The sequence below is a fragment of the Malurus melanocephalus genome, unplaced genomic scaffold (assembly GCF_030028575.1).
Source record: "Malurus melanocephalus ecotype Western Australia unplaced genomic scaffold, MMel_1.1 scaffold_28, whole genome shotgun sequence".
NCBI lineage: Eukaryota > Metazoa > Chordata > Aves > Passeriformes > Maluridae > Malurus > Malurus melanocephalus.
In genome coordinates this window covers 3,060,174-3,080,670 of record NW_026623260.1, presented here as the reverse complement: position 1 = coordinate 3,080,670, position 20,497 = coordinate 3,060,174, and the positions used below count along the sequence as shown (strand labels likewise).

The 20,497-nt window shown below is 42.0% G+C and overlaps 1 protein-coding gene across 2 annotated transcripts in view; it reads left to right on the top strand.

Moving 5' to 3' along the window:
* Nucleotides 1-12: 12 nt before the first annotated feature.
* Nucleotides 13-20,497, top strand: part of PTPRF (protein tyrosine phosphatase receptor type F) — a 375,522-nt gene continuing 355,037 nt past the window's right edge. For both annotated transcript variants that reach the window (XM_057390650.1, XM_057390649.1), the window contains exon 1: nucleotides 13-128. The gene's annotated coding sequence lies outside the window, so the exon portion shown is untranslated. The remainder of the gene's footprint in view (nucleotides 129-20,497) is intronic.

Here is a 20,497-nt window from a genome sequence, read left to right as displayed (position 1 = left end):
CGGAGCGCGGTCCCGCGCGGCGGCGGTGGCTGAAGGAGCGAGCGGAGCGGAGCTGCCGGCGGGGAGCGGAGCGGGTTCTCGCGCGGCGCCCGGAGGCAGCATGCGGACGGTGGAGCCCCGGAGCCCCGGTAAGTGGCTCAGTAGCGTCGCCCTTCCTTTCTCAGCCCCGCGTCCGGCTCCTAACACGGTGGGATCGTGTTCTTGGGAGCCGCGAAACTCCACCGCCTGTTGAGCCCCGCGGATCGCGCCCCCGAGCGCTAGCCCCACCGCCGCCCCGGGTGCCCCGCGGGGGCCGCCGTGCGGTACCGGAGCCCCCCTGCCCTCCCGCGCCCGCTGGGGCCGCTCCGCCGTTTTCCGGCGGCCGCTGGCTGCGCCCCGCGGAGCCTCCCCGGGTCGGCGGGGGGCAGCCAGGCACCTGCCGGCGCCGCGGTGCCGGGGCGCGGGGATCGCCGCCGCGGCGTGACCTTCCCAGGCGGGCTGCGGCGCTCGGGGCAGCCCCGGCGGGCGGCCCTTCCGCGGTGGGCTCGGGGGAGAGGGGTAGAGCGCCGCGGGGCGCAGCGCTGAGCGCCGCGGGGTGTCCCGGGCGCGGTGCCTCCGCCGTGTGCGAGACTCGGGGCGGTCGGCAGTGGCCCGAAGCGTTTCCCGCGGCTGGCGCCGGCCGTTTCTGCGGCGGGCGGAGGGAGCGAGGGAGGGCGCTGCAGCGGGGGGCGGCAGACCGCGCCTTTCCCCCCCGGTGGGGCGAGCCGCCGCCTGGGAGAGCGCGGGGCTGCCGGGCGGCGGCGTCTTGGGTGGCGAGAACAAAGAGCCCCCGGCGGGAGCGGGCAGGAGCTCCGCCGCTGCTCCCGGGATGCCAGCTCCCCAAACCGGGGCGGGGGGCTTTGGGGTGGGGGTGTTCATCCGGTTCTCCCCCCGTTCGCCCTCCCAGGGGAGTGCGGCTGCAGCCTCCCCGGGGCCAGCTCCTGCCCCGCAGCCGCCTCCGCAACCTGTTGTGCCGCCTGCSTGGTCGGGGGTGCCGGTGGGGCGGGCAGTGCTCCCCCGCGGGACACCCGGAGGGGCGGGCGGGCTCGCGTGGAGCGGCGCGGGGTGGGCGAGAGCCCGGGGCGAGCGGGAGCCGAGGCTGGAGGCGAAGGCAGTGGGTGGGTGCGTTTGCCTTCGCGGTGGTTTCTGCACCCAGAAACTGTTAATACCAACTTCAGGCACTTCAAATAGCTGGCGTAAATTAAATTCAATGAAAGAAAGTATTTCTGCGCTGTTGAAGGTCTGTTCCCGCGAACCTCTTGTGTGGGAAAGATGTGCTCTGTTTCCAGGAGACTGACTGGGGCAGCTGTTTTAAAGCGTTTTGGAGTTTCTTGTTTGTTTCATGTAACCAAATGAAGCTTTTTTTGTCAGTATCAAATATAATATTCTCTTGTCAAGTTCCGTAAAAAGTGATTTGGGCTGAATATAACTGGATGATCAAAGCTTCAGTTGAATATTTGCTGGTTTAGAGATCTCTGAAGGCAGCTAACTTGTGCAGGGACAGTGAGCAAATAGTTTCCTTCTGCTGCTTTTGTAACCACCTTTGTTCATTTTTCAAGGTAAATACTAGGGAAATGACAAATTTAATTTAAGATTACTGAGGTCCTGTGCTTCAAATGACTTATCTCCGTGTCTGTTACTGGGTGATTGTTCCAAGACTGCCAGTTTGGCTTTGAAAACAGATTTTTAAATAAAGTCCATTGCATTCATTATGATAATGCAGGAAATGGGTGGCTCACGAGGTTGGTTTTATGGAAGGAACAAGTGTACTTTAATCCTGATTTTATTATTTCTGCTGTGGTGGTTTGCTGTGAGACTGAGGACGTAGGAGTAATAGATATCCGTAGTGTGAAGCGCATGATCAGCAATCTGAACTTCGAAAGCAAAGAGTAAAATCTGTGTGGCAAAGCAGCCAGTTTGTGATCTGAATGCGTGGTAGTTGAATGCACTGAATTATTTAAGTTTTCAGTTTCTGCCTTTAACGAACCATCTTAATGTACAAGTTTCTTAGCCTACATCTAGCTGTTGAAACAAGGTGCAGCATGATCACATATGTGAAGGGGTTAAAATACCTCATGGCCAAAAAGTTAAYACATAATTTCAAGAGATTTTTATATTCAGTTTAGTTACAAGTATTGCCATCAGCCCTTTTCTTTGCATACGCATGTCCACGAATTATGTGTTGGCCACATACTGGTTGGGGCCATAAGCAAAATAGTAGAAGACACAGAAAACATTTTATTTTCWTTCATGTTGCCAGTGAAAATACCAGCTTCTGGAAAATCAAAATAAAAGCCATCTTATGTTGTATATTGATTTTGGGTTGAGAGTTATGCAGGTATTTTTGATTTTATTTCTTTTAAAGTCCTGCTTTTAGGAATGTGAGATAATTGTCATTGGCAAAAGCAGAGAAGACCGTCAAAGCTTGTGATTATAAAAAGAAGGATCTAAGCTTGTGGGTAACGGAGAAGAAATGTTTTCCTCTTTGTGTCCACATAATGCAAGGCTGTGGGAAGATATGCTTAATGAAGATGATTATTGCTGTGGCTTTCCATAAATCCACTTGTAATGGAGGCTTTGTACAGTTACTTCTGAATCTGTACATTTAAAAACTGCAAATAGCGATAATGGAGTTGGCTAATAGCAGACTGTCAAGTAAGTGCAATCCTTGTGATAATGTTCAGCCATAGATCTCCGTTTAGGCATTACTTTTAAGCAGAAAATGTTTCTTGTAGGTCATAGTATGTGCAGTTGGGAGGAAAAAACCCCTGAGTTGTTGCTGCCTGTTCTTGAATCTTAACCAGGTGACTCTAATTGTGCAAAAGGTATTTTTTGGCTCCAGCTTTTTATCAGATAGCAGGATATGTAGAATTTGGTAGATCAAATTCATGTGAATTTAGATAGTGGAAAGGAAAACTAATAATAACCAGCTTTAAGAGACTGACTGAAAAAGTTTATCTGAACAGTGAACCTGTGGCTGTGTGCAAATTAAAATTGGGACTCGTGCCTTTTGAAGAATTGCAAACTTTCCTGTAAAGCATTGGAGTGAGCTGGTTGCCACCACATGATGGTCTGAGCTGATCTTGTTAGTAGTATTAATCTGGACAAAAACCACTGAAACAAAAAGATTTCAGTGCGTCTTAGAAACCTGGGTTGAGAGCTAAATTACTGATGTCTGTCTTGCAACTTAAGAGTTGAAGGTAAGATAGTAGATAAAATTTTTAATGTGATATCTTGCCCCAGTACAGAAGGATATAAAATCACCGATTATTTCAAGTAAAACACTGTAGTAGCTTCTGCCTGTTTTATATAGTGTTCTGAATGAATGCAGTTGTAACTTACGTAGCTAAGAAACAGCATTTGAGGAAAACTGACAGGAAAGTTGCTTATGTTTATGTTTGGAGTAATTCATTGAGAAATATTTGTGATGCTCTCCWTCATTGCTTGCTCTCCTTTAAAAGCACTGCTTTGACTTTCATCTTTCATGTAGTAYGTGAGGGCTCCTTATGGGGATTTACTTCTGCTCAAAATCTGACCATAAAAGTAAGCTTTGTTTCTACAGATCTTAGTGCAGTGTTCAAACCCAAAATATATGCTTCCTTTCCAGTAAAAACTTGTAATTACATGGGGTGGTAGCGAACTGGAAAGTATTGCAAAACATATGTAAGAATACTGTCGTACAAACTCTAAAACTGACGAATGACTCACTGCRCCAGTGCTATATCAAATTCTATCTATACACAAGGTTTAAATGACAAGTTTACTTTAGGCAGGGAATATGCAATTTTCTTGTACTCTTTCTTCATCTAATGTCAAGTGAGCTTAATGAAATGGTGCATGTGGGCATACAGGAGGTACCAGTTGTAGAGCTTTAATGAACAAAGGGAACAAGCGCTGTTTGACTCTATTTGTGAAGGTGATAGATGTAACTACTCTTATATTAAAACAAAGTTTATGGTACTGATGCTTATTTTGAGATGGATGTTTGTTTTAGTGTATCTCATCATCTTTTGTTTATGTGCATTTACTAATGTTGGGTCTATTTTTGTTTCCTAGAAGAGAGTACTTGGTTTTTTAGCAGTATGCATGTTCATCTGTACATATTCATATTGGTTGAATTTTTTAACTGGCATTTTGGCAGCATTTTTGTGAATATGAAATTTAGGTCACTGCCAAAGTGAAAATGGTATAATGGTCAGCATGGGGAAGGGGCCGGTTATTGTAGGTTAAAGATGAAAAGGCTGCTTTCCACTGCAGCAACATGTTTTATTCATGCCTTTGACACTGTCACTTTGGAGCTTTGGAGAGCTCCCCAAAAAACCCAGAACATGTAAACAGGCAGTAACATCCCATACCTGGGAAGCCTATATGAATTGGGAGGACAAGGAAGAGTGTGGTGTAGGTATCAGGGTGTTGTGCTGCTCACTGTCTCTCGCCTGTATGTGTGTGTATCACCTGTGGATGCTGGRGTGCCTGATGAAACACTTGTGGGGAATCGCCCTGCAAAGCTAAGGAACCCAATAACCACTCAACACTTGGAAGAAGAGAAACCCAGTTTTAGCCCTAGATAGAAGACTACACTATTCAGTCTCTTCTTTTAATTTCTAATTCAGCCATTCTGCCWCGAAKCCTGTCCCTTCTGCTCTCTGTTAATCATCATCTTTCTGGGCACTGGGAGAGATGCCTTGGTCTTCACCTTATGTCGATCATGAGAGCTTAGTGACCGGTGCCTGCAGGTGTTTGCTGTTTGTAGGAAGGTCGAAGTCTCCTGGGGCTGCRAAAGGAGGCCAAGTTGGGTAGCTGGAGTACTCGCTGTTCAATGTGAGTGTGCGCACAGTGTTTATACACCTGTGCCTTACCAGAAAAAAAGGGTGAAACAGGTCTTTCTCCTTCAAGGACTCTGTTATCTGAGAACTTTATTCTAAAGATCAGAAACACAGAGATAAGTTAGGGTTTTTGGAGCAGAGGATGGAAGCAATGTTTATAAAAAGCCTGGTTGAGATCAAAACTGACAAAAGTATCTCCTAATATCTGGGCATTGTACTTGGAGGGAGCTCTGTTTGCATGCTTTGATGAAGTGCAGCTGAAATAGAGCAATACCATTAATCTGGTAGGAAGGAATAGGATGGTCCCATTCTTATTCTTGTCCTTTAGCAGGCGTAGAAGCTTCCAGTTTACAACCTGTCCAAAAGACATTTATTTCTTGGCAAGGAATTTCAGCTGCAGCTGGCATGTTGGTAAGTACTTTCTTCCAGGGTTACYGAGAAAGAGGAATTATTTAGGTTGGCACAAGAAGTTTATAGTTTGAAGTTGTCATACGAAATTGAACAGAGAAAGAAAACATGAAGGCTGGGCATGTGGCATCGTTCTTTCAAAAGCAGTGCTGGAAATCCGGTCATCACTCAAACCCAAACAAAACATGCATGTTCTTGCCCGTGGTGAGGAATTTTCTGTTGGCTTCATAGACCTCTCTTCCTTATTTTTTKGGGTTATTTTTTTTTTCCTCCTGCAAGTGCTGTGTTTAACACTGAATTGCTCATGTGTATACAAAAAATAACATCTGTTCTATTTTATGAGATCCACAGAGCACAGTTGCTTTTCCATCCCTCCTGTGTATGGATTCTTCTCTTGTGTGTCATCCTTACTGCTGAAGGCAGCCAGGCACTTGAGCTTTTTAATAACTTTTCTCTCTTTAGGAGCAGGAAGTTATTCATGGGATGGTACTTGATTCTTCAGWTAGATTTACTCACAGAATTACATCTTACAGTGTTTTGGAAAAATCATTATTTTCCTAGAGGGTTTTGTGAGTAGGTAAAGAAGTGGGATGATCTGCATCTGTTTTTCTGGAGGAATTTTGGTAATTGTTACATCAATGGGTTAGTTTTTCTTCACCCTAGATGTGTTTTGATAGGGTGATTAATTGGGAGGATGAATTGGATCTGAGAAGTATAAGGCTAGTCTGGTGTTTAGATTTACATATTTAAAAAAAAATAATATATTCTGCCTGGCAGATACTGTGCTTCTGATCTTTTGCCTTGAAGAATAACCAWAGAAGTGGCAAAGGAGCCTTTTGAACACAATGAATTAAGAATGTGTTGAGGTGTTACATATTTCAAAGATGTGAGATGGGGGGAAAGGAGAAAAAAGTGACCGTGACCTTGTTTTTAGATAGAGTTGTTGCCTTTTTACMAACTACTGTTTTCTTCAAATACAAAAGAGTTATGTTTGTTTGTATCTTATTAAGTAACATTTGTTTCGCCAAATTTGATCAAAGGTTTAGTTGTTGCAGAATCAATAATAATTCTCTTACCTTAAGGAAAAATCTGTAATTTATGAATGTACTGTCCRTTGTATTTTAACTACTCATACTACAGAATTTGCAAGATTAAACAAATTGACTAGAAGATGCACACAAAATCCAATAATACATTTATCATGTCAAAGTTCAGTGAAATATGAAACATAATTACCATAAACAAAGAAAATTGGCCTCTTAAACCTATGAACTAGAAGGCGTGGAAATAATTTTGTAATATATATTCTCAGTGGTTTTGTTGAGACTGTACTTTGGCACCACCAAAATTCCTTTACAGTCTATGCATGCTAACCCCTGTGTTGTTATGTGGTAAAAAAAAGTACTTGTAAACTTGTATTTAACTTCAGGATGAAATACGTATTTTTGAACATGAATTTCAGATATTGACTGTCTCCTTGCTGTAGCCTTGTTCATGGGTAGCTTCCAGTTAATAAAATGCAAATTTGAAGAATTACACCTGGGGAGACAAGTGTTACAGCAGATTTTAGGGTTACTGCTTCAATTCTGCCTCTTGGTGCAGAGGTAGGATTATAAACTTTTGCAGGAAAGTTTTTCTCCTTTAGTATACTTGTGAGATGGAAGTCTGGCTAACATCTCTTGTTGGTTTGTGTTTCCTCTGGATCTTACTATGTCTTTGGATCCTGTAAAGCTACACTTTATGCTTTCAGTGTATGGTTAAGGTAAAGTACTCATGTGATGCCTTTTGGCTCAAAAAAAAAGCATTTTAGAATAGGCCATACATTAGCCTGATTTCCTGGGGTCTGTCCCATTGCAGAGGGTTCATTTTAACAGAGTTCAGTAGGTGCTGGATCCTACTTCACTCAGACAGAACAAGACAGGGAGAGCTTGCAGAAGCCTGGAGCACAGCTGTGATTTTAGCAGCACTTTTTGGGTTGGTGTAAAGTGTAAGTCTCTGTTACTCGCGGCAGGATTTTGGATGAGACCGAAGCGAGTGTGTGCTCTCTTTCTGGAGAGTTAACTGAGTTAACTCAGTTCACTCTGCGTTAACACCTTAACACAGAGGTGTTGCCTCTTCCTGGCAGTGAATGTCTCGCTTTGCTTTGCCTTCTTTGCTGCTGACTTCCCTGGCTGGCCGGGTGTGTGGCCGAGGCCGTGGTGGCCAAGGCCACCTGTCACCTGCAGAARTCCATGGAAGTGCAGCGAGTGTGCCTCCACGATAAAACCCTGCAGCTCTCCAGCAGCGGGCTGCTACTGCTGATAACTGCTTGGATCCTACCCTGGCTCTCACCTGAAGCAGCTTCTTTGTAAACAAGATAATAATAAAGTGTGCTGCTATACTTACCTCAGTGCCAATCTCCTTCTTATGCCTGTGGAAGAAATAAGGAGCATAATTAATTATAAAACGGAAGAGTTCTGAAGCGTTGCATGGCAGCTGGCTGTCATGCTCTTCCAGTGATCCCCCATCCTGCTGTCAGAAAGCTGGGCATCTTTTAGGACACAGCAGTATTTTGCTGAAGAGTGATCAAAGGCTTCTTCATTGGCCAGAACCATCAAGGTAGATGGGCAGACATTTCTTTTAAAAWGACTTGCACAGAGTTGCTGGGATCAGCAACTTAACTGCAGTGACAAAAAACATCTTTAGCACACTAGAAATCATAAATTGTGTTTGGTTTGCTTAGATCATTGAGTGTTTAGGGCAGGCACCATGAGTTGTATGGTGTTAAAGAAAACACTGCACAGCAGTTACATTGCTGGAAAGCATTTGTAAATGTAAGCTTGAATTAAAGAGATGTATTTTTTTCCCCTACTAAACTTGGAAGAGTTGAGCTTTGAAGAATAGTGAATCTTTGATGCTCTTAAACATTGTCTGCAAGGAGCAGGTTAGGTACCTCCTGACCTCCTGTTTTGCCTTTTTTTGTTTACCTCTGTTTTTTTTCTTTGAGCTGATACCTGTGTATTGGTTTTAGATGTGACAAAAAATGCAGACATTCTGCCTTTGACATTGCAGTGAAAGGATAGACTGAAGTAACTGTGTAGGTTATAGATGGAGTGTGCGTTCTGGAATASTGGCTTTCTTAATATCTGAAGGGAGCTATCAGGCTTTCGGATTTTTGCTGCACAGTGTAATTAAAATAAACACTATAATGCTAATCATTTATGTATTTTTGCCTGTAGGTAAAATTTTAAATTAGAACTAGCTGTACTTTGGTGGAAGTGGATTTTTTTGGTGGTGTGTTTTTTTGTTTGTTTTTTTTTTTATTATTGTAATGTTGCCTGTACACAGTCTAGTGGTATTTCAGTGAGAATGCATAAAAAATATTGCCAGGCAGATTTGTTTATATTTTTATTGTATCTTGTATATTCTAGTAATGATGTAATTATTGCTTTTAACAGAAATGCCTGAGTTGAGTGTTTAATTCTGTCAGGCTCAAGCAGTCRCTGATGAGGTGATAAATGATAGGTTATATGTAGAAGTGGATTTGCAATTATTTGCTGCTTTTGGGAAAAAAAGAGATGCTTTGTTTCTGTCCRATGACTAATGTAGAAAATCAAAGTGGTGCACCAGATGTTTTTTGTAATGGCTGTGGTTCAGGGTCTTTTTTTMTACAGAGGGGAGAGGGTTTTGACTGAGTTTGTTTCTTGGTTTTTGAAGTTTCTCCTGCTTGTTAATGCAGCACTCCTCCACTCTGGACTTCTCTGTGGACGGGCTTTGTGGWAAAGCTCCTTTCCCGACAATTCGTGCATGTCAGCTCCCCATCCATCAGGAGGTGGAGAGGCAACGACATTTTCACAGCACGGGCTGATCACTTCCTTTCATTTGTGTTTATTTCATAGAATTAAAACAAGAATAAGTGTTTTGCTTTATTTGTTGATGTCTGATTAGGAATTAGTGGAAGAAACTGAATCGCGGGTGTGATTAACAGTAGTTTTTGTTTCTCATGTATGAAAGGACTCATTGTCTGAGGCTTTTCCTCCATCGTGCTCTGCCTAATCCTGCTGAAATCACACTAACAACGGTAGTGCTCGAGGCTCCTCGTCTTGTTTTCCTGCGTCCTTAATCATACAGCTGAAAAAATTTCCTCTCTCAGGAGATGGTTGCTTCTCATGCTGAATCTGCCATCACATCATAGGGACCTTGTTAAGGTGGGCATTAGTTGGGGGGGTCTGGGGAGGGGAGGGTGTTTAATCTGAAATGTGCAAACTGATCTAATTTATGCTCCATTTGGGTTTTGCATCTGGCCTGGTGGTTTTGTTAGTGCTGTCACCTGACTCTTTACAACAGTGGCTGAAGGAGGTGAGCTGCCTCATTCCAGCTTTTAGTGCCTCCCAGCTTTCTGTTACATCGATTTTCTGTAYTTGCTGTGTAGTACTTCTGCAGCGAGGAACTTCAGACTTGTTCAGTGTATGCTTTCAAAAACAATATAAAAAGTTTGAGATTTGCAGAAATTATGACCTTTCTAAAGTACCTATTAAGTACACAGTCATGTCTGTTATGTTACTCTTTCAGAAAAAAACCCAGAAAAACCACAATACTACACCCCATGATAAGCCTTTCTTTGCCTCTGAATCAGGTTGTCATTCCAAGGTCTTGGAGTGATTTAAAAATATAAAGTAAACTCCCCTGAGGAATCTATTAAAAATTACGTGGTTCACTGAACATTCAGTGCACGTTCAGTCTTGGAATCCATTACATGCCCCTAGAAAGACTTAAAAAAATCCTCTTTGACAAAGTTGGTCTGCGTTGTGTCCCTTTGGCAGGTGGGTGTGAGGGTATTTCATTGCTTTATTTTCAAAACAGAAGTGTGTGGAATTAATATTGATTTTTATTATAGCTGCTTGCTAGTGCCACTGTATCCAGAGGTCACATGTCAGCTCCGTTTTTATTGTGACAGCTTTCCCTGTTCTTTTAGTTGAAGTCTGTAGTTGTGGAGCTCTGGAAATAATTGGGAAATGCTGGAGGTTTTTTTTTTCCCTTTGAATTCAATTTGTAAAGCTTTATTACCTAAAATTAAATYCTTATCAGGTTGAAATGGTGCATAAATTCTTGTTGAATAGAGACAAATGCTATTAGAAATCGGTGAAACTAAGCTATATTTTAATCGTAGATTTATTTTCATTTCCATTGTCATACATTGAAAACGGTTTGCATCTACTTTATCCATCCGTTTTGGCATTTTCTTGTTCTTGTAAGTTTTAATGGTTAATTCTGGGGGAGATGTGTGTTAGATTCCCACTTGCAGTGCAGTTGTGTGCTGTGACATGGGTTATATTTCCAGGTACCTAGTGTAGGTGTTGTCAGTTCCCATCAGCATGTGCTGCTTTTGTGTGCTGAAGAGAGTTGTCATATTATTCAGCAAAACTGCCTTTTTTCTAAGAACTTTTCCACGTTTTCAGCTCATGATGGAGAGCTCTGATGTCTCTTTGTTAAGTTTTATATGCAGACATTAACAGTTGCTGAGAGCTTGGTAGCTTTTCAGAATCTGAAGTCAGGTGAGGACTTAAAGAAAACACAAATAATGGGCAATCCCTCCGGATATGCAAGTTTATTTGATTAACCCATCTGACCCGCAGCATTGGAGAGCAGTTAAATATTTGGACAGTCAGCAGTCCTGTTAGTCATGTTTCATTAGGTGATGGCYTCCTCCATTTCGAGGCTGCTCTGTTTTGCTGCTGTTGCCAAGTCTTGTGAGATGTTGAAAGGGAGCCATGTGTGGGGGCACRGCGAGGGCTTTTGGGGCTGTTGGCTGAACCAGGCTGCCAGGAGGAGCTGGGATGTGTGTCCCTGCASCAGCATCATCTGCACTGGGATGGGAATCAGGGGCAAGGGAGARAATCGTTAATTGCAGATTGTCAACGCTGTAAAGGTTAGCTGGTAGATAAAGTTACCAACCCWGGCAGAAATAGGAATGCTGCCCTGAGAAGTGTAAAAGACTTGTCAAAATCTAATCTAATCTCCTGCATTAACTGTATATTGTAATAATGGATAAATGAATTTCTAGCAAGGTGCGATGGTCCAATTTTAATAACTTCTCAGAAGAATCAAAGGGAAATATTGTGCTGGAAGAGGCATATCACGGTWATCCACATTGCCTTCCATGGAACTGTTTTTAATTTTATGTGAGTGTATACTAATGGTTTAAAAACTCATTTGTCTCCTTGTCAGCAGCTTGACCGGTATTTTAATACAAAGGACATGTTATTATCTTGAACTGGTCTTGTTTTTCAATGGGTGTAGCAGCCAGCTGGAAAATTGTTTGACTTTTTAACTGCTGTGGTTTTGATGCAGTATCTGCTGTAAGAAAGTAAAATTTATTTAAAATCARCGATGCTTTTAATTGTGTTTCCATTTAGATTTAAGGGGAGGGGAGCAGATGTTTATGCTGAAGCTCTCAGTCTTGCCCTTTTTCTCAAGATCTGTGGTAATTCTCTGTATTAGAGCTAGGTAAAATTCTTGTTCTTAAAATCTGAGGAAAGTAAGTAGGACACAGCTGCTGCAATTTCAACCTGGTGCATTTCTGGATGCATTGCTGAAGGTGTTCTGATAGAAATATGTGTAGTAAGTTTTATGGGAGAAAAACGTAGTACAAAAAAAAAAAAACCCAAACAAACCCCTTTGGGATTCAAATGTAGTTTTAAAAATTATGATACAGCCTTTTTGTCTGTTCTGGCAAGAAAAGAGTATGATTATAATGTGTTTTCATTATAAAGGTTTTGTGAGTGACTAGACAGGATTCAGCTCTSAATTCCTGACTTTGGAGTGTCCAAATTGTGCATAATTGACTYAAAAGTCAGATTTTTGGAGACTCAGATGTTTCACAGGAAAATTAATGGGAAATGTAGTGTAATGYACTGCTCTTTTCAGTATGGTTTTCTCACCTGAAATTACTGAGTTATAAATATTTTAAATGGAAAATGGTTCTGAAATGAGCTTTGACCAGTATTCTCCTGTATTTGTGGTCTCAAAATGAAAAATGCTTTGATTAATAGAGCCACTACATCAGTTTTTATGTTAGTTTGCTGTGGCACGAATGTAGTTTCTAGGTATGCTTAAAAGATGTGAGTTTGGCAAAGTTTCTGCCTTTTTTTCACCTAATTGCTTCATGAGTTTGCATATAATCTTGTTAATTAAATTGTTTTTGCATGATTGCTGAAGCGTCTCGGAATGGGTAAAAAGTGCTGTTTATGGACCAAACTGTTAATGGTGTGGTACCCACTGTGTGGAGGGTTTGGGTGCTGCTGTTTGAGTGGGGCAGTGCCCTCCTGGGCAGTGCAGTTGTGTGAGCCATCGGAAAGGAAAGCAGAATTGTTTGGCATGGTGTGAAATAACTTGCGCAGCTCAGTTTGGCAGTGCTGTTTTTTGTGTGCACTGGCATGAGGAACCAGTGAGTTTTCAGAGTGCCTTTTTCTCTGTTAATGGTGTGATATAGGTTTGTGCCCTCGCCTTGGTCGGAGGGGATGACACCAGGTGTCTGTCAGGTTGTCACTGCCTTCTGACACTGCTCAGAACGGTTATCTTGTTCTAAGGGTAAGTGGAAATGAATGACTTCACAGGAGGCCTAAGGTGAAGGCAGGTGTCACTGTAAAGGTAACTCCAGGAGACCGATCCAGGCCTGCAGCTGTGGGCTCAGTTTTCTGAGCTCTGGCYGTGACCTTGGATGTGCATGGGTGAGCTGTGAGAGCTGCTGACAAGTTACAGAAATGCTGGGTGGATGTGTGGCCTCTCACTTTGTTTAATAGTGGATTTTTTTTCCTTTTTGAGGAGGGGCAGGGATGCAGCTGAGAGTTCCCAGCTACAACGCTTTTCAGATCCTTATTTGAAAGTGTTTTAAACAAGGGACATCAGAAGCTGAGATACAAAGCAATCTTTTGAAGTTAAAAGTGGGTCTGCATGAAAATGAACTGCTTGTCTGTGAAAAGAGTCAAGTGTGAAAGGATAGGATGGTTTCACTAAATGAATTTGATAGTCTGAATAAGTGTGGTGAGGCAGAGAGGAGAATCTGGAAAGGTCAGGACTGAGCATGTGACTCTAGATGAAGCAGTGGAAAGACATGAAAGGGTTTGCGTGGAAATGCCTTGGTTTACTTTTTTTTAAACTTAGAAGTGATTTATTTATTTTGGTRAAGGTGGTCATAAAAAGAGAACTTTAGAAGCTTGCTGCATAGAAGCAGGGAATCTGATTCCTTTGGGATCTTGTACCTTTTTCATTCAGCCATTGTGTGGTTTCAAATAACTAAAAGATCAAAGCCTAAAGGAACTCCTTGTTATGTGTGCAGTCCCATTTGTAGGGCTTCTCTGTCCTGCCTGCTCTCTGTAGTTGAGTGCTTCAGCARCTTTTTGTCCCAAGTAGATTCTTTTATTATTGCTGTCTTATTTTCAGTGGTTCTGTTAACTTGGAGATTTTTAACTCAAAGAATGTATGACATATTTTCTAGGTTCCTGATACTGCTTAAAAGTAAAGTGTGAGATATGTGCATTTGGTGTAGATAAATGTGAAATGATTTGCACTGGTAGCAGGAAAATGAACTTTGTGTACAAAGTTATGGGCTCCAGGTTAATTGTTACCACTTGTGGGATCTTGGGACAGTACTTCTGTCAGGTCATCAGCTCTGTGCTTAGGGGTGATTAAAGAGAGCGTAGAAAATCCTATGGAATGCTATGAAAAGAGTAAAGAGTGAGATACAGAACATTATTATGCCTTGTCTAAATCTTTGCTTTGTCCATGCATTAGATACCATTTCATCTGTTTTTCATCTCAAGAAGAATATAGAGCAGCTAGAAGAGCTGTGGGGAAAAGCGACATGAGTTGTTAGAGACCTGGAATGGTTTCCATGTGACATATGTTCCACGTGACTGGAAAAGGTGTGGTTGAGGAAGGATGTCATAGAGGTCTCTGAAATCGTGAGTAGCTTGAAGAGGCTTTGGCTATTTCATCTTCTGGTGTATGAGAGACAAGGGAAAGTCAGACAAACTTTGGAGGCAGGAGGACGTCGTTCTTCATGCATCTAGAACGTTCTGCACATTCTTCAGGCAGGTAAGGCTGGAGAACCCCTGGGGAAGGTCTTCTGGGGACTACTTGGTGTACACATGCAAGTTTAAGAAAATTCCTACTGGTGAAAGTATCAAAGGCCACAGAGATGCTCGGGGGAAAGTGCAGATGTGCTCATCCTGTTCTTGCTCTTCTGCAGCCCGGTGCTTAGAGGCTGTGTTGGAGACAGGGCTTGTGGTGTAACCCAGCACATCTGTCTTTGTGTCCTGTGCTTTGCCATGWACTCCATGAACTTTGTGTCCTCAGTTTGCTTAACACAGGGCAAGCCCTCTGCAGTTAAAACCTTTTCTGTGGACCTTATTTTCTTGAGCAATCGCAGTGAATAGTTAAACTGCAGCTGGCAAAAGCTGAACGCAAGAAGGGGGAGTTGCTGCTTTCCCATTGCTGCTCCCAGTTGCTGTGGCTTACTTTATGCTATTTTGGTGTTGGTGCCATTTCACTGAAGCAGCAAAAAAATAACTTCAGGGGGAAGGGGAAAAGCTTAATAGCTTTCTGCTGGTTAGTGGATTAAAGCAGTTCAGAGGTGCAGCGAGTGCTTCACAGCCCTAGTGAAGGCTGCAAGGTATTTTCCTTTTTACTATGTGTAAAACATGAGGTAATTTGGATGTCTCAGGGCACAGCCCACCCATTTCCCAGAYGCACAGTATTCCTGTGTTTGTGCTGATTTTGGTGATTGTTAAAGCTAGCTTGTGGAAGGCTACAACTCAGTAACACAAAAGAAAACTATCAAATTCTCTTGCAGCCGTTCTGGTTTKCAGCAAGCTTAAGCAGATGACAAATGGTGCTCGAGGAGGGCTCCATACCAGCATGGGTAGATGGCAGCAGTGCCCAAACAGGCATGAGCAGTCCTTTGTGTAGTGRTGGTAACCTCCCTTGCAGAACCAGACTGCTGCTGATGGAAGGGTGGATCTGCCTCCCACAGTTTGGTGGAGATTGCGACGCCTTTTGCTCTCCAGAACACGTGAAAAGGGTTGCTACCTGCCCCTGTAACCTTGGGGTGCTCTGGAGTGAAGAGAGCATCAAAGTGTGCAGCTGGGCAGAAATTATTTACTCACTTTTGCACTGAGGAAGCTTTCCAAAAGCAACTTGAAAAAGGGAATTAGATCTGGAGCAGAGTTTCTTCCTTAGTGTCTGCGGATGACAGCATGGAGATGTTGCTTGCCCAGGGAATAGCACAAAACTAGTTGTTCTGCTTCTGTGAAAGTGGATTGTTTTCTGTTTTGTTGGAAATGAGTGCCTTTGTGTGCAAAATGCTGATCAAGGTCTTAACATGTTATTAATGCTTGCAAAAGAGCGGTGTTTGCAAATGTGCCTGCTTGTTTTAAAAACAGATGGACCATGCCTTACGCCTCCTGCATTTGACATCAGGACCCCCCAAAAGTCTGTGAGAAGCTGTGATCTTCAGGACCTTTGATTTTTATTGGATAAGTAGCCAAAAGACTACTGTACAAAATGAAAAAGATCTGCTTTTAGTTGAAGGGAGCTACCTTGTGAATGTCAATAACGGTGTAGGATAAAGATTTATGTTTGAATTCTTCTAAGAGAAACTAACAGTTGAGACTGATGGAAAAAATGTATTTACTTTTAAAAAATATATTACAATATTAATAACTTCCCACTATTCTGCAAATATCTTCATCTTTCTAGTTAGATTGTTCTACATTACTTATTCCAAAAGAGATTTGCTCTACTGCTTCTTTCTAGTGCTACATGTCAAAATAATTTTTCTTTCGTGGACAGGCCAGCAAAATGTCATGTAGACTTTTTTTTCCATTATCATTTCAGTACAGACAGGTCAGCAGCACTTTATACAGGACTAGAAAATTTCCCTGCTTTTGCAAGGCTGTGTAAATAGGCATATCTGTGGCCTACTTTTCAACACTTCTGTAGTGTTTTAGATTATCACAAACTTAGATTTTGTATTTTTCAGAAAGCTCTACAATTCATTTTTAAAGCAGTGCTAATTCAGTGTGTCTAACTAGCTGAAGATCATTAATAGCTTCTCTATTCAGTACAGTTACGCAGTAAAGCTCCTTCTGGGGTGATGCTATTAAATAATTCACTTATTTTCATCAACTTTTTTTTCTAGTGGCCTAGCTTTCAAAAATCTTTACTGAGATGTTGCTTGAAATCTTAATMTAATTTCTTCTTTAAAGATTTATTCCATTAGTTCATAGTTCATGGAAGAAAATGTTCTATTATGGGAGAAACATAGATAACTTTTACGATGGATTGTGAAAGCATCAGTAAGAATATAGACAGGAGTGGTGGTAGATCATATTTGTAGAAAAGTAKCCCATTTTGTTTAGCTCTTGGAGTGTATGTGCTAGGATTGGGGATATTAAGGTAGGTAAAACAGGCTGCATAAATGGAAAAGCGTTTAGAGTGGTGGAAAATAAAAACATCTTGGTGCACGTCTTTTTTGAATTATTTTGATCATAGTCACAAAAGCTTTCAAAATTTAAACTGTTTAGTGAAGGGAGTGGGTTGTACTGTGACTCTGACAACCATTTMTTTTGAGGGAAAATTGCTCCCTAAATTTCTCCCACAGACACTTTTTTGTAGGGGATGTGGCCTGGAGTCATGATGTGCTTAGTCACCAGTTTTGGGTCCTCAGCTTGATTTTGGCTTGAGATTTGTACTGGCTTGTTCCATCATTTAGGGAACTGGTGTGTGTTGAGTGATTTGCAATACAGTAACTTCTTCCACATTTCCTGATAGCCCTCTTTATTTTACTCCTTGGTGCCTTGCCAGAAATAACAATTAAATCCAAGCCTTTTAACAGCATTTCACTGAGGGCAKATTTGAACAGAGATCTGATGAGATCTTTGTTCTTTTAGGATCACTGTGGTTTTTTGGATGTTTTCCAAGCGTGTTTAACRGTCTTCAGTCCCCTTTTTCCTGGGTTCGAGTGAGAAACTGGCATTTCCTTGAGCTTGGTGACAGTTTGCCCGGCGGTGGTTATCAGCCTGCCAGGAATCTTASGTGGATCTGTGCTCTCTCTGTTCTCCTCCTTCCCACTGGATGTGGTTAAAGGCACTCTGCTGTTCATGCTGGCAGGGTGTGACTTTGGTCAGGCTGTATCTCTGAAGCATCATGCTCCGGGTCACCCCATGGAGATTCTGGCCTCAGGCAGCAAACTCCTTAGCTGGGAGAGGTCTGCACTGAGAGGAGAATTTTTTCCAGATTAGTTGTTCCAAGCCTGTCTCTTGTGAAGGCCAGGCCTGACTTTTGTTGGAACAGGCTGATCAGTGTGTTTTTATTTGTGTGCCTTGTGTTTCAGAAGCCATCTGGGGTCCTAGGAAGGCTTTACTTGGCCAGGCAACCACCTTGTGGGTGAACCTCAGGGTTGGCTGTCGTGGTGCACAGAGCTCTGGTGTCTTGGGTTGGTTGCTCTGTTCTCACTGGTTCTTTAYCAGATTTGCTCTTTTCCCTGCTCTGGGGAGTTGCAGCTGCAGTGCTTGACACAGGATTTCACAGCTGCYGCTTTCCACCTGTATTGCTCAGTCCTGACTATTTGTAGCTGCCAGTGATATGCTGCAGAGTGCTGTGCAAAGTGAAACATTACCCAGTTGTATATTTGTTTATTTTTGCTTGAAAAACAGTATTTGAGTTACTAATAAAATGATGCAAAATATTTATAGTGCTTGAAATGCTTGCAAATACATGTTGCAAATAACTTCAGTAAGCATTGTCTTAAACCACGTGAAGCATTTTAATATATTTGAAACTGCTCCCAATGTAAGTTTTTGACCTCAGTAGAGAAGACTGACTCAGTGTAGTTCAACTTTACTAATTTTTAAAGTAATAAAATTATTACTTTTTATACCGCCAAATTGGCCAAAATGCTCAATTGAAACAGAAGTTCTCAAACTCATGTAATACTCTGTAAGTAAATGATAAAGCACTATTTGRTTTTTTTGTAGGAACTTTGCAAAAAGAATTAAAAGATGCTGGAARGGTGGGCGGTGATCATGTGTGGCTGGGAAGATTTCACATAAAGAGAAGCTGAACTCTTGCACCAAAAAAAGACAAATCAGAAGGGGCATAAAAAGTCTAGAATGTAATAAATTATTTAGGGAATCTAAGTCAGCAGACTGTTCTTGAGTTGTCAGATAGAAAGCAATTCTGAAACACTTTGAAATTGGTCAATTCAAGATGAGTGAGATGAAAATCCTTCTGGTGATGTGTTCAAGAGGACCATAGGAGACATTTGTATGGAAGGTCAGTTTTTGAAGTTTGGAAGGTTAGATGTTAATACAAGTTTTTGCAAAAACATTTAAAGAAGAAACTTGACTTTCTTTTGTTTGAGCAATGCCTAACTGTTAAAAGACTAGGATGAARTTTAAACTGAACTTAACCTCTGTTGGAGGTTCTTGCATCTTCYCCCAAGCCCTGTAGTACCTCAGTAACAGGCTGGTGGTGGCTGGGTGGGCTTCGAGGTTGATCCTGCCTTGCTTGTAGCATCCTCTGAGGTTGACATCTTGTGCACCTCTGTGAGATGAGCAAAGTGCACTTTATAGACTGCTACACAAGTAAAAATGAGTCAGAGGACATAGCCTTCCTGTGGAAAACTGGCAGATTGTGTCGACTATTTGAYTGGCTTTTTATCTGTAGGTATAACTATAATGGATTTTAATGTTTAGATTAATATTGGTATGTGATGTGATTTCTGCTGAGTTGGTGCAGATTCCCATTGACTTCTGTGGGCACAGGTCAGATCCCTTAAAACCAGTCCTGTAGCCTGTGTTACCTTGTTTGATGGTTTCATACCATTGAACGAAAATATRTTAAATGGTAAGCAAAAATCTTGAATATTATTAATCTGGAAGGAATTACCCAATTACCATGATCCCAAAAGTCTACCCAAAAGTCTTGCCCAGACAGCAGTATTTTTAGCAGTCTTTGTCTCTAAAGCAGGTCACATACCCATGTGTTCTTTTTAGCTACAGGTTACTACTAAAATTTACTTTGTTTTGGGAACACTTCATTCATTTCTCAGAACTGGGGCGATTGCTGAAGGTCATCTCAGAGGAAAAAACTGTTTTTAAACCTTGAAGTTTAACCTTGGGAAATGTGGTGGCAAAAACTGTGTGCCAGGCAGAACTGAAGTTGCAGTTACCCTGATAGAAACTGTCGGAGCAAGTGGTGATTGAGTTGAAAGGACAGGAGGAAACACAGGATTTGAAATCTGTGTGGTTGATGCATAGTTCTGTCCATGTTGAAAACCCGTGTGTCAGATAATTAGTGTCCTTTGTCCTCAAATGATAAAATGGAGTTGTGCAGATTTAACTTGCCTGCAGCTATTGAAAAGTCTGATTTAAAAAAAAAAAAAAAAGTCATTTTTATGATTGCAGAGCAGCAAATTGGTCTTTAAATGGATACATTGCTGGGGAAAACATGTATTTAAAATATTKTGTCTAACCCACAGCTCAAAATAATATATTTAGAACTAGCATCCAAAAAATTCTCAGTGAAAATTGCAATATTTCTGGCAACACTGCCACCCTTATGTTCATTCCTCTCCTCTCTGTGCAGCAGTAACCTGAAAACCATGTTGTATTTGAGAAAACCACCAGCCATGAGATCACAGGACTGCAGCACTGTTTGTGCCATACCAATGGCACAGCCTCTGTTGTGTTGGGACAGGAGTGTTCAGTAAGCATCATTTGGCAAAGTATTTTAAAAGTTACAGGGTTTGTGAGTTCTAAAATCTCGGTGTTAAATGCACTTGCAGTGTTCTCTGCATAACRCATGCTGATAATCTGCGTGTGGGGAGACGGGCTGGCTGTACATGGCTGGGCTAGTCAAGCACGGTGGAAATCAATGGAAAAACGAAACAGACACCGCAACTCAGCTTTAGTTATATTGCATTTTCTCTTTAAAATGGTTGACTGAAGTTTGTATGCTACAGCAATGAAAGAAAACCAGAGCTTTGTGCTATGAAGTTTGTAACTAGGCAGTTGAAGTCTTGTGATGTGCCTGCACCAAATGCTAGGGTGATATTCTTCTGTTTTCACCGGTTCTTTGGYATTCATGTTTATTGATACGTATGTATCAGTGTTCAAGGAAAATATGTGGATTTTGCATGGAGAGGGCTGGTCCTTGACACTTGGAGGAGGAGGTAGTTTTGTGCCTGATGTTTTTCCAGCCTC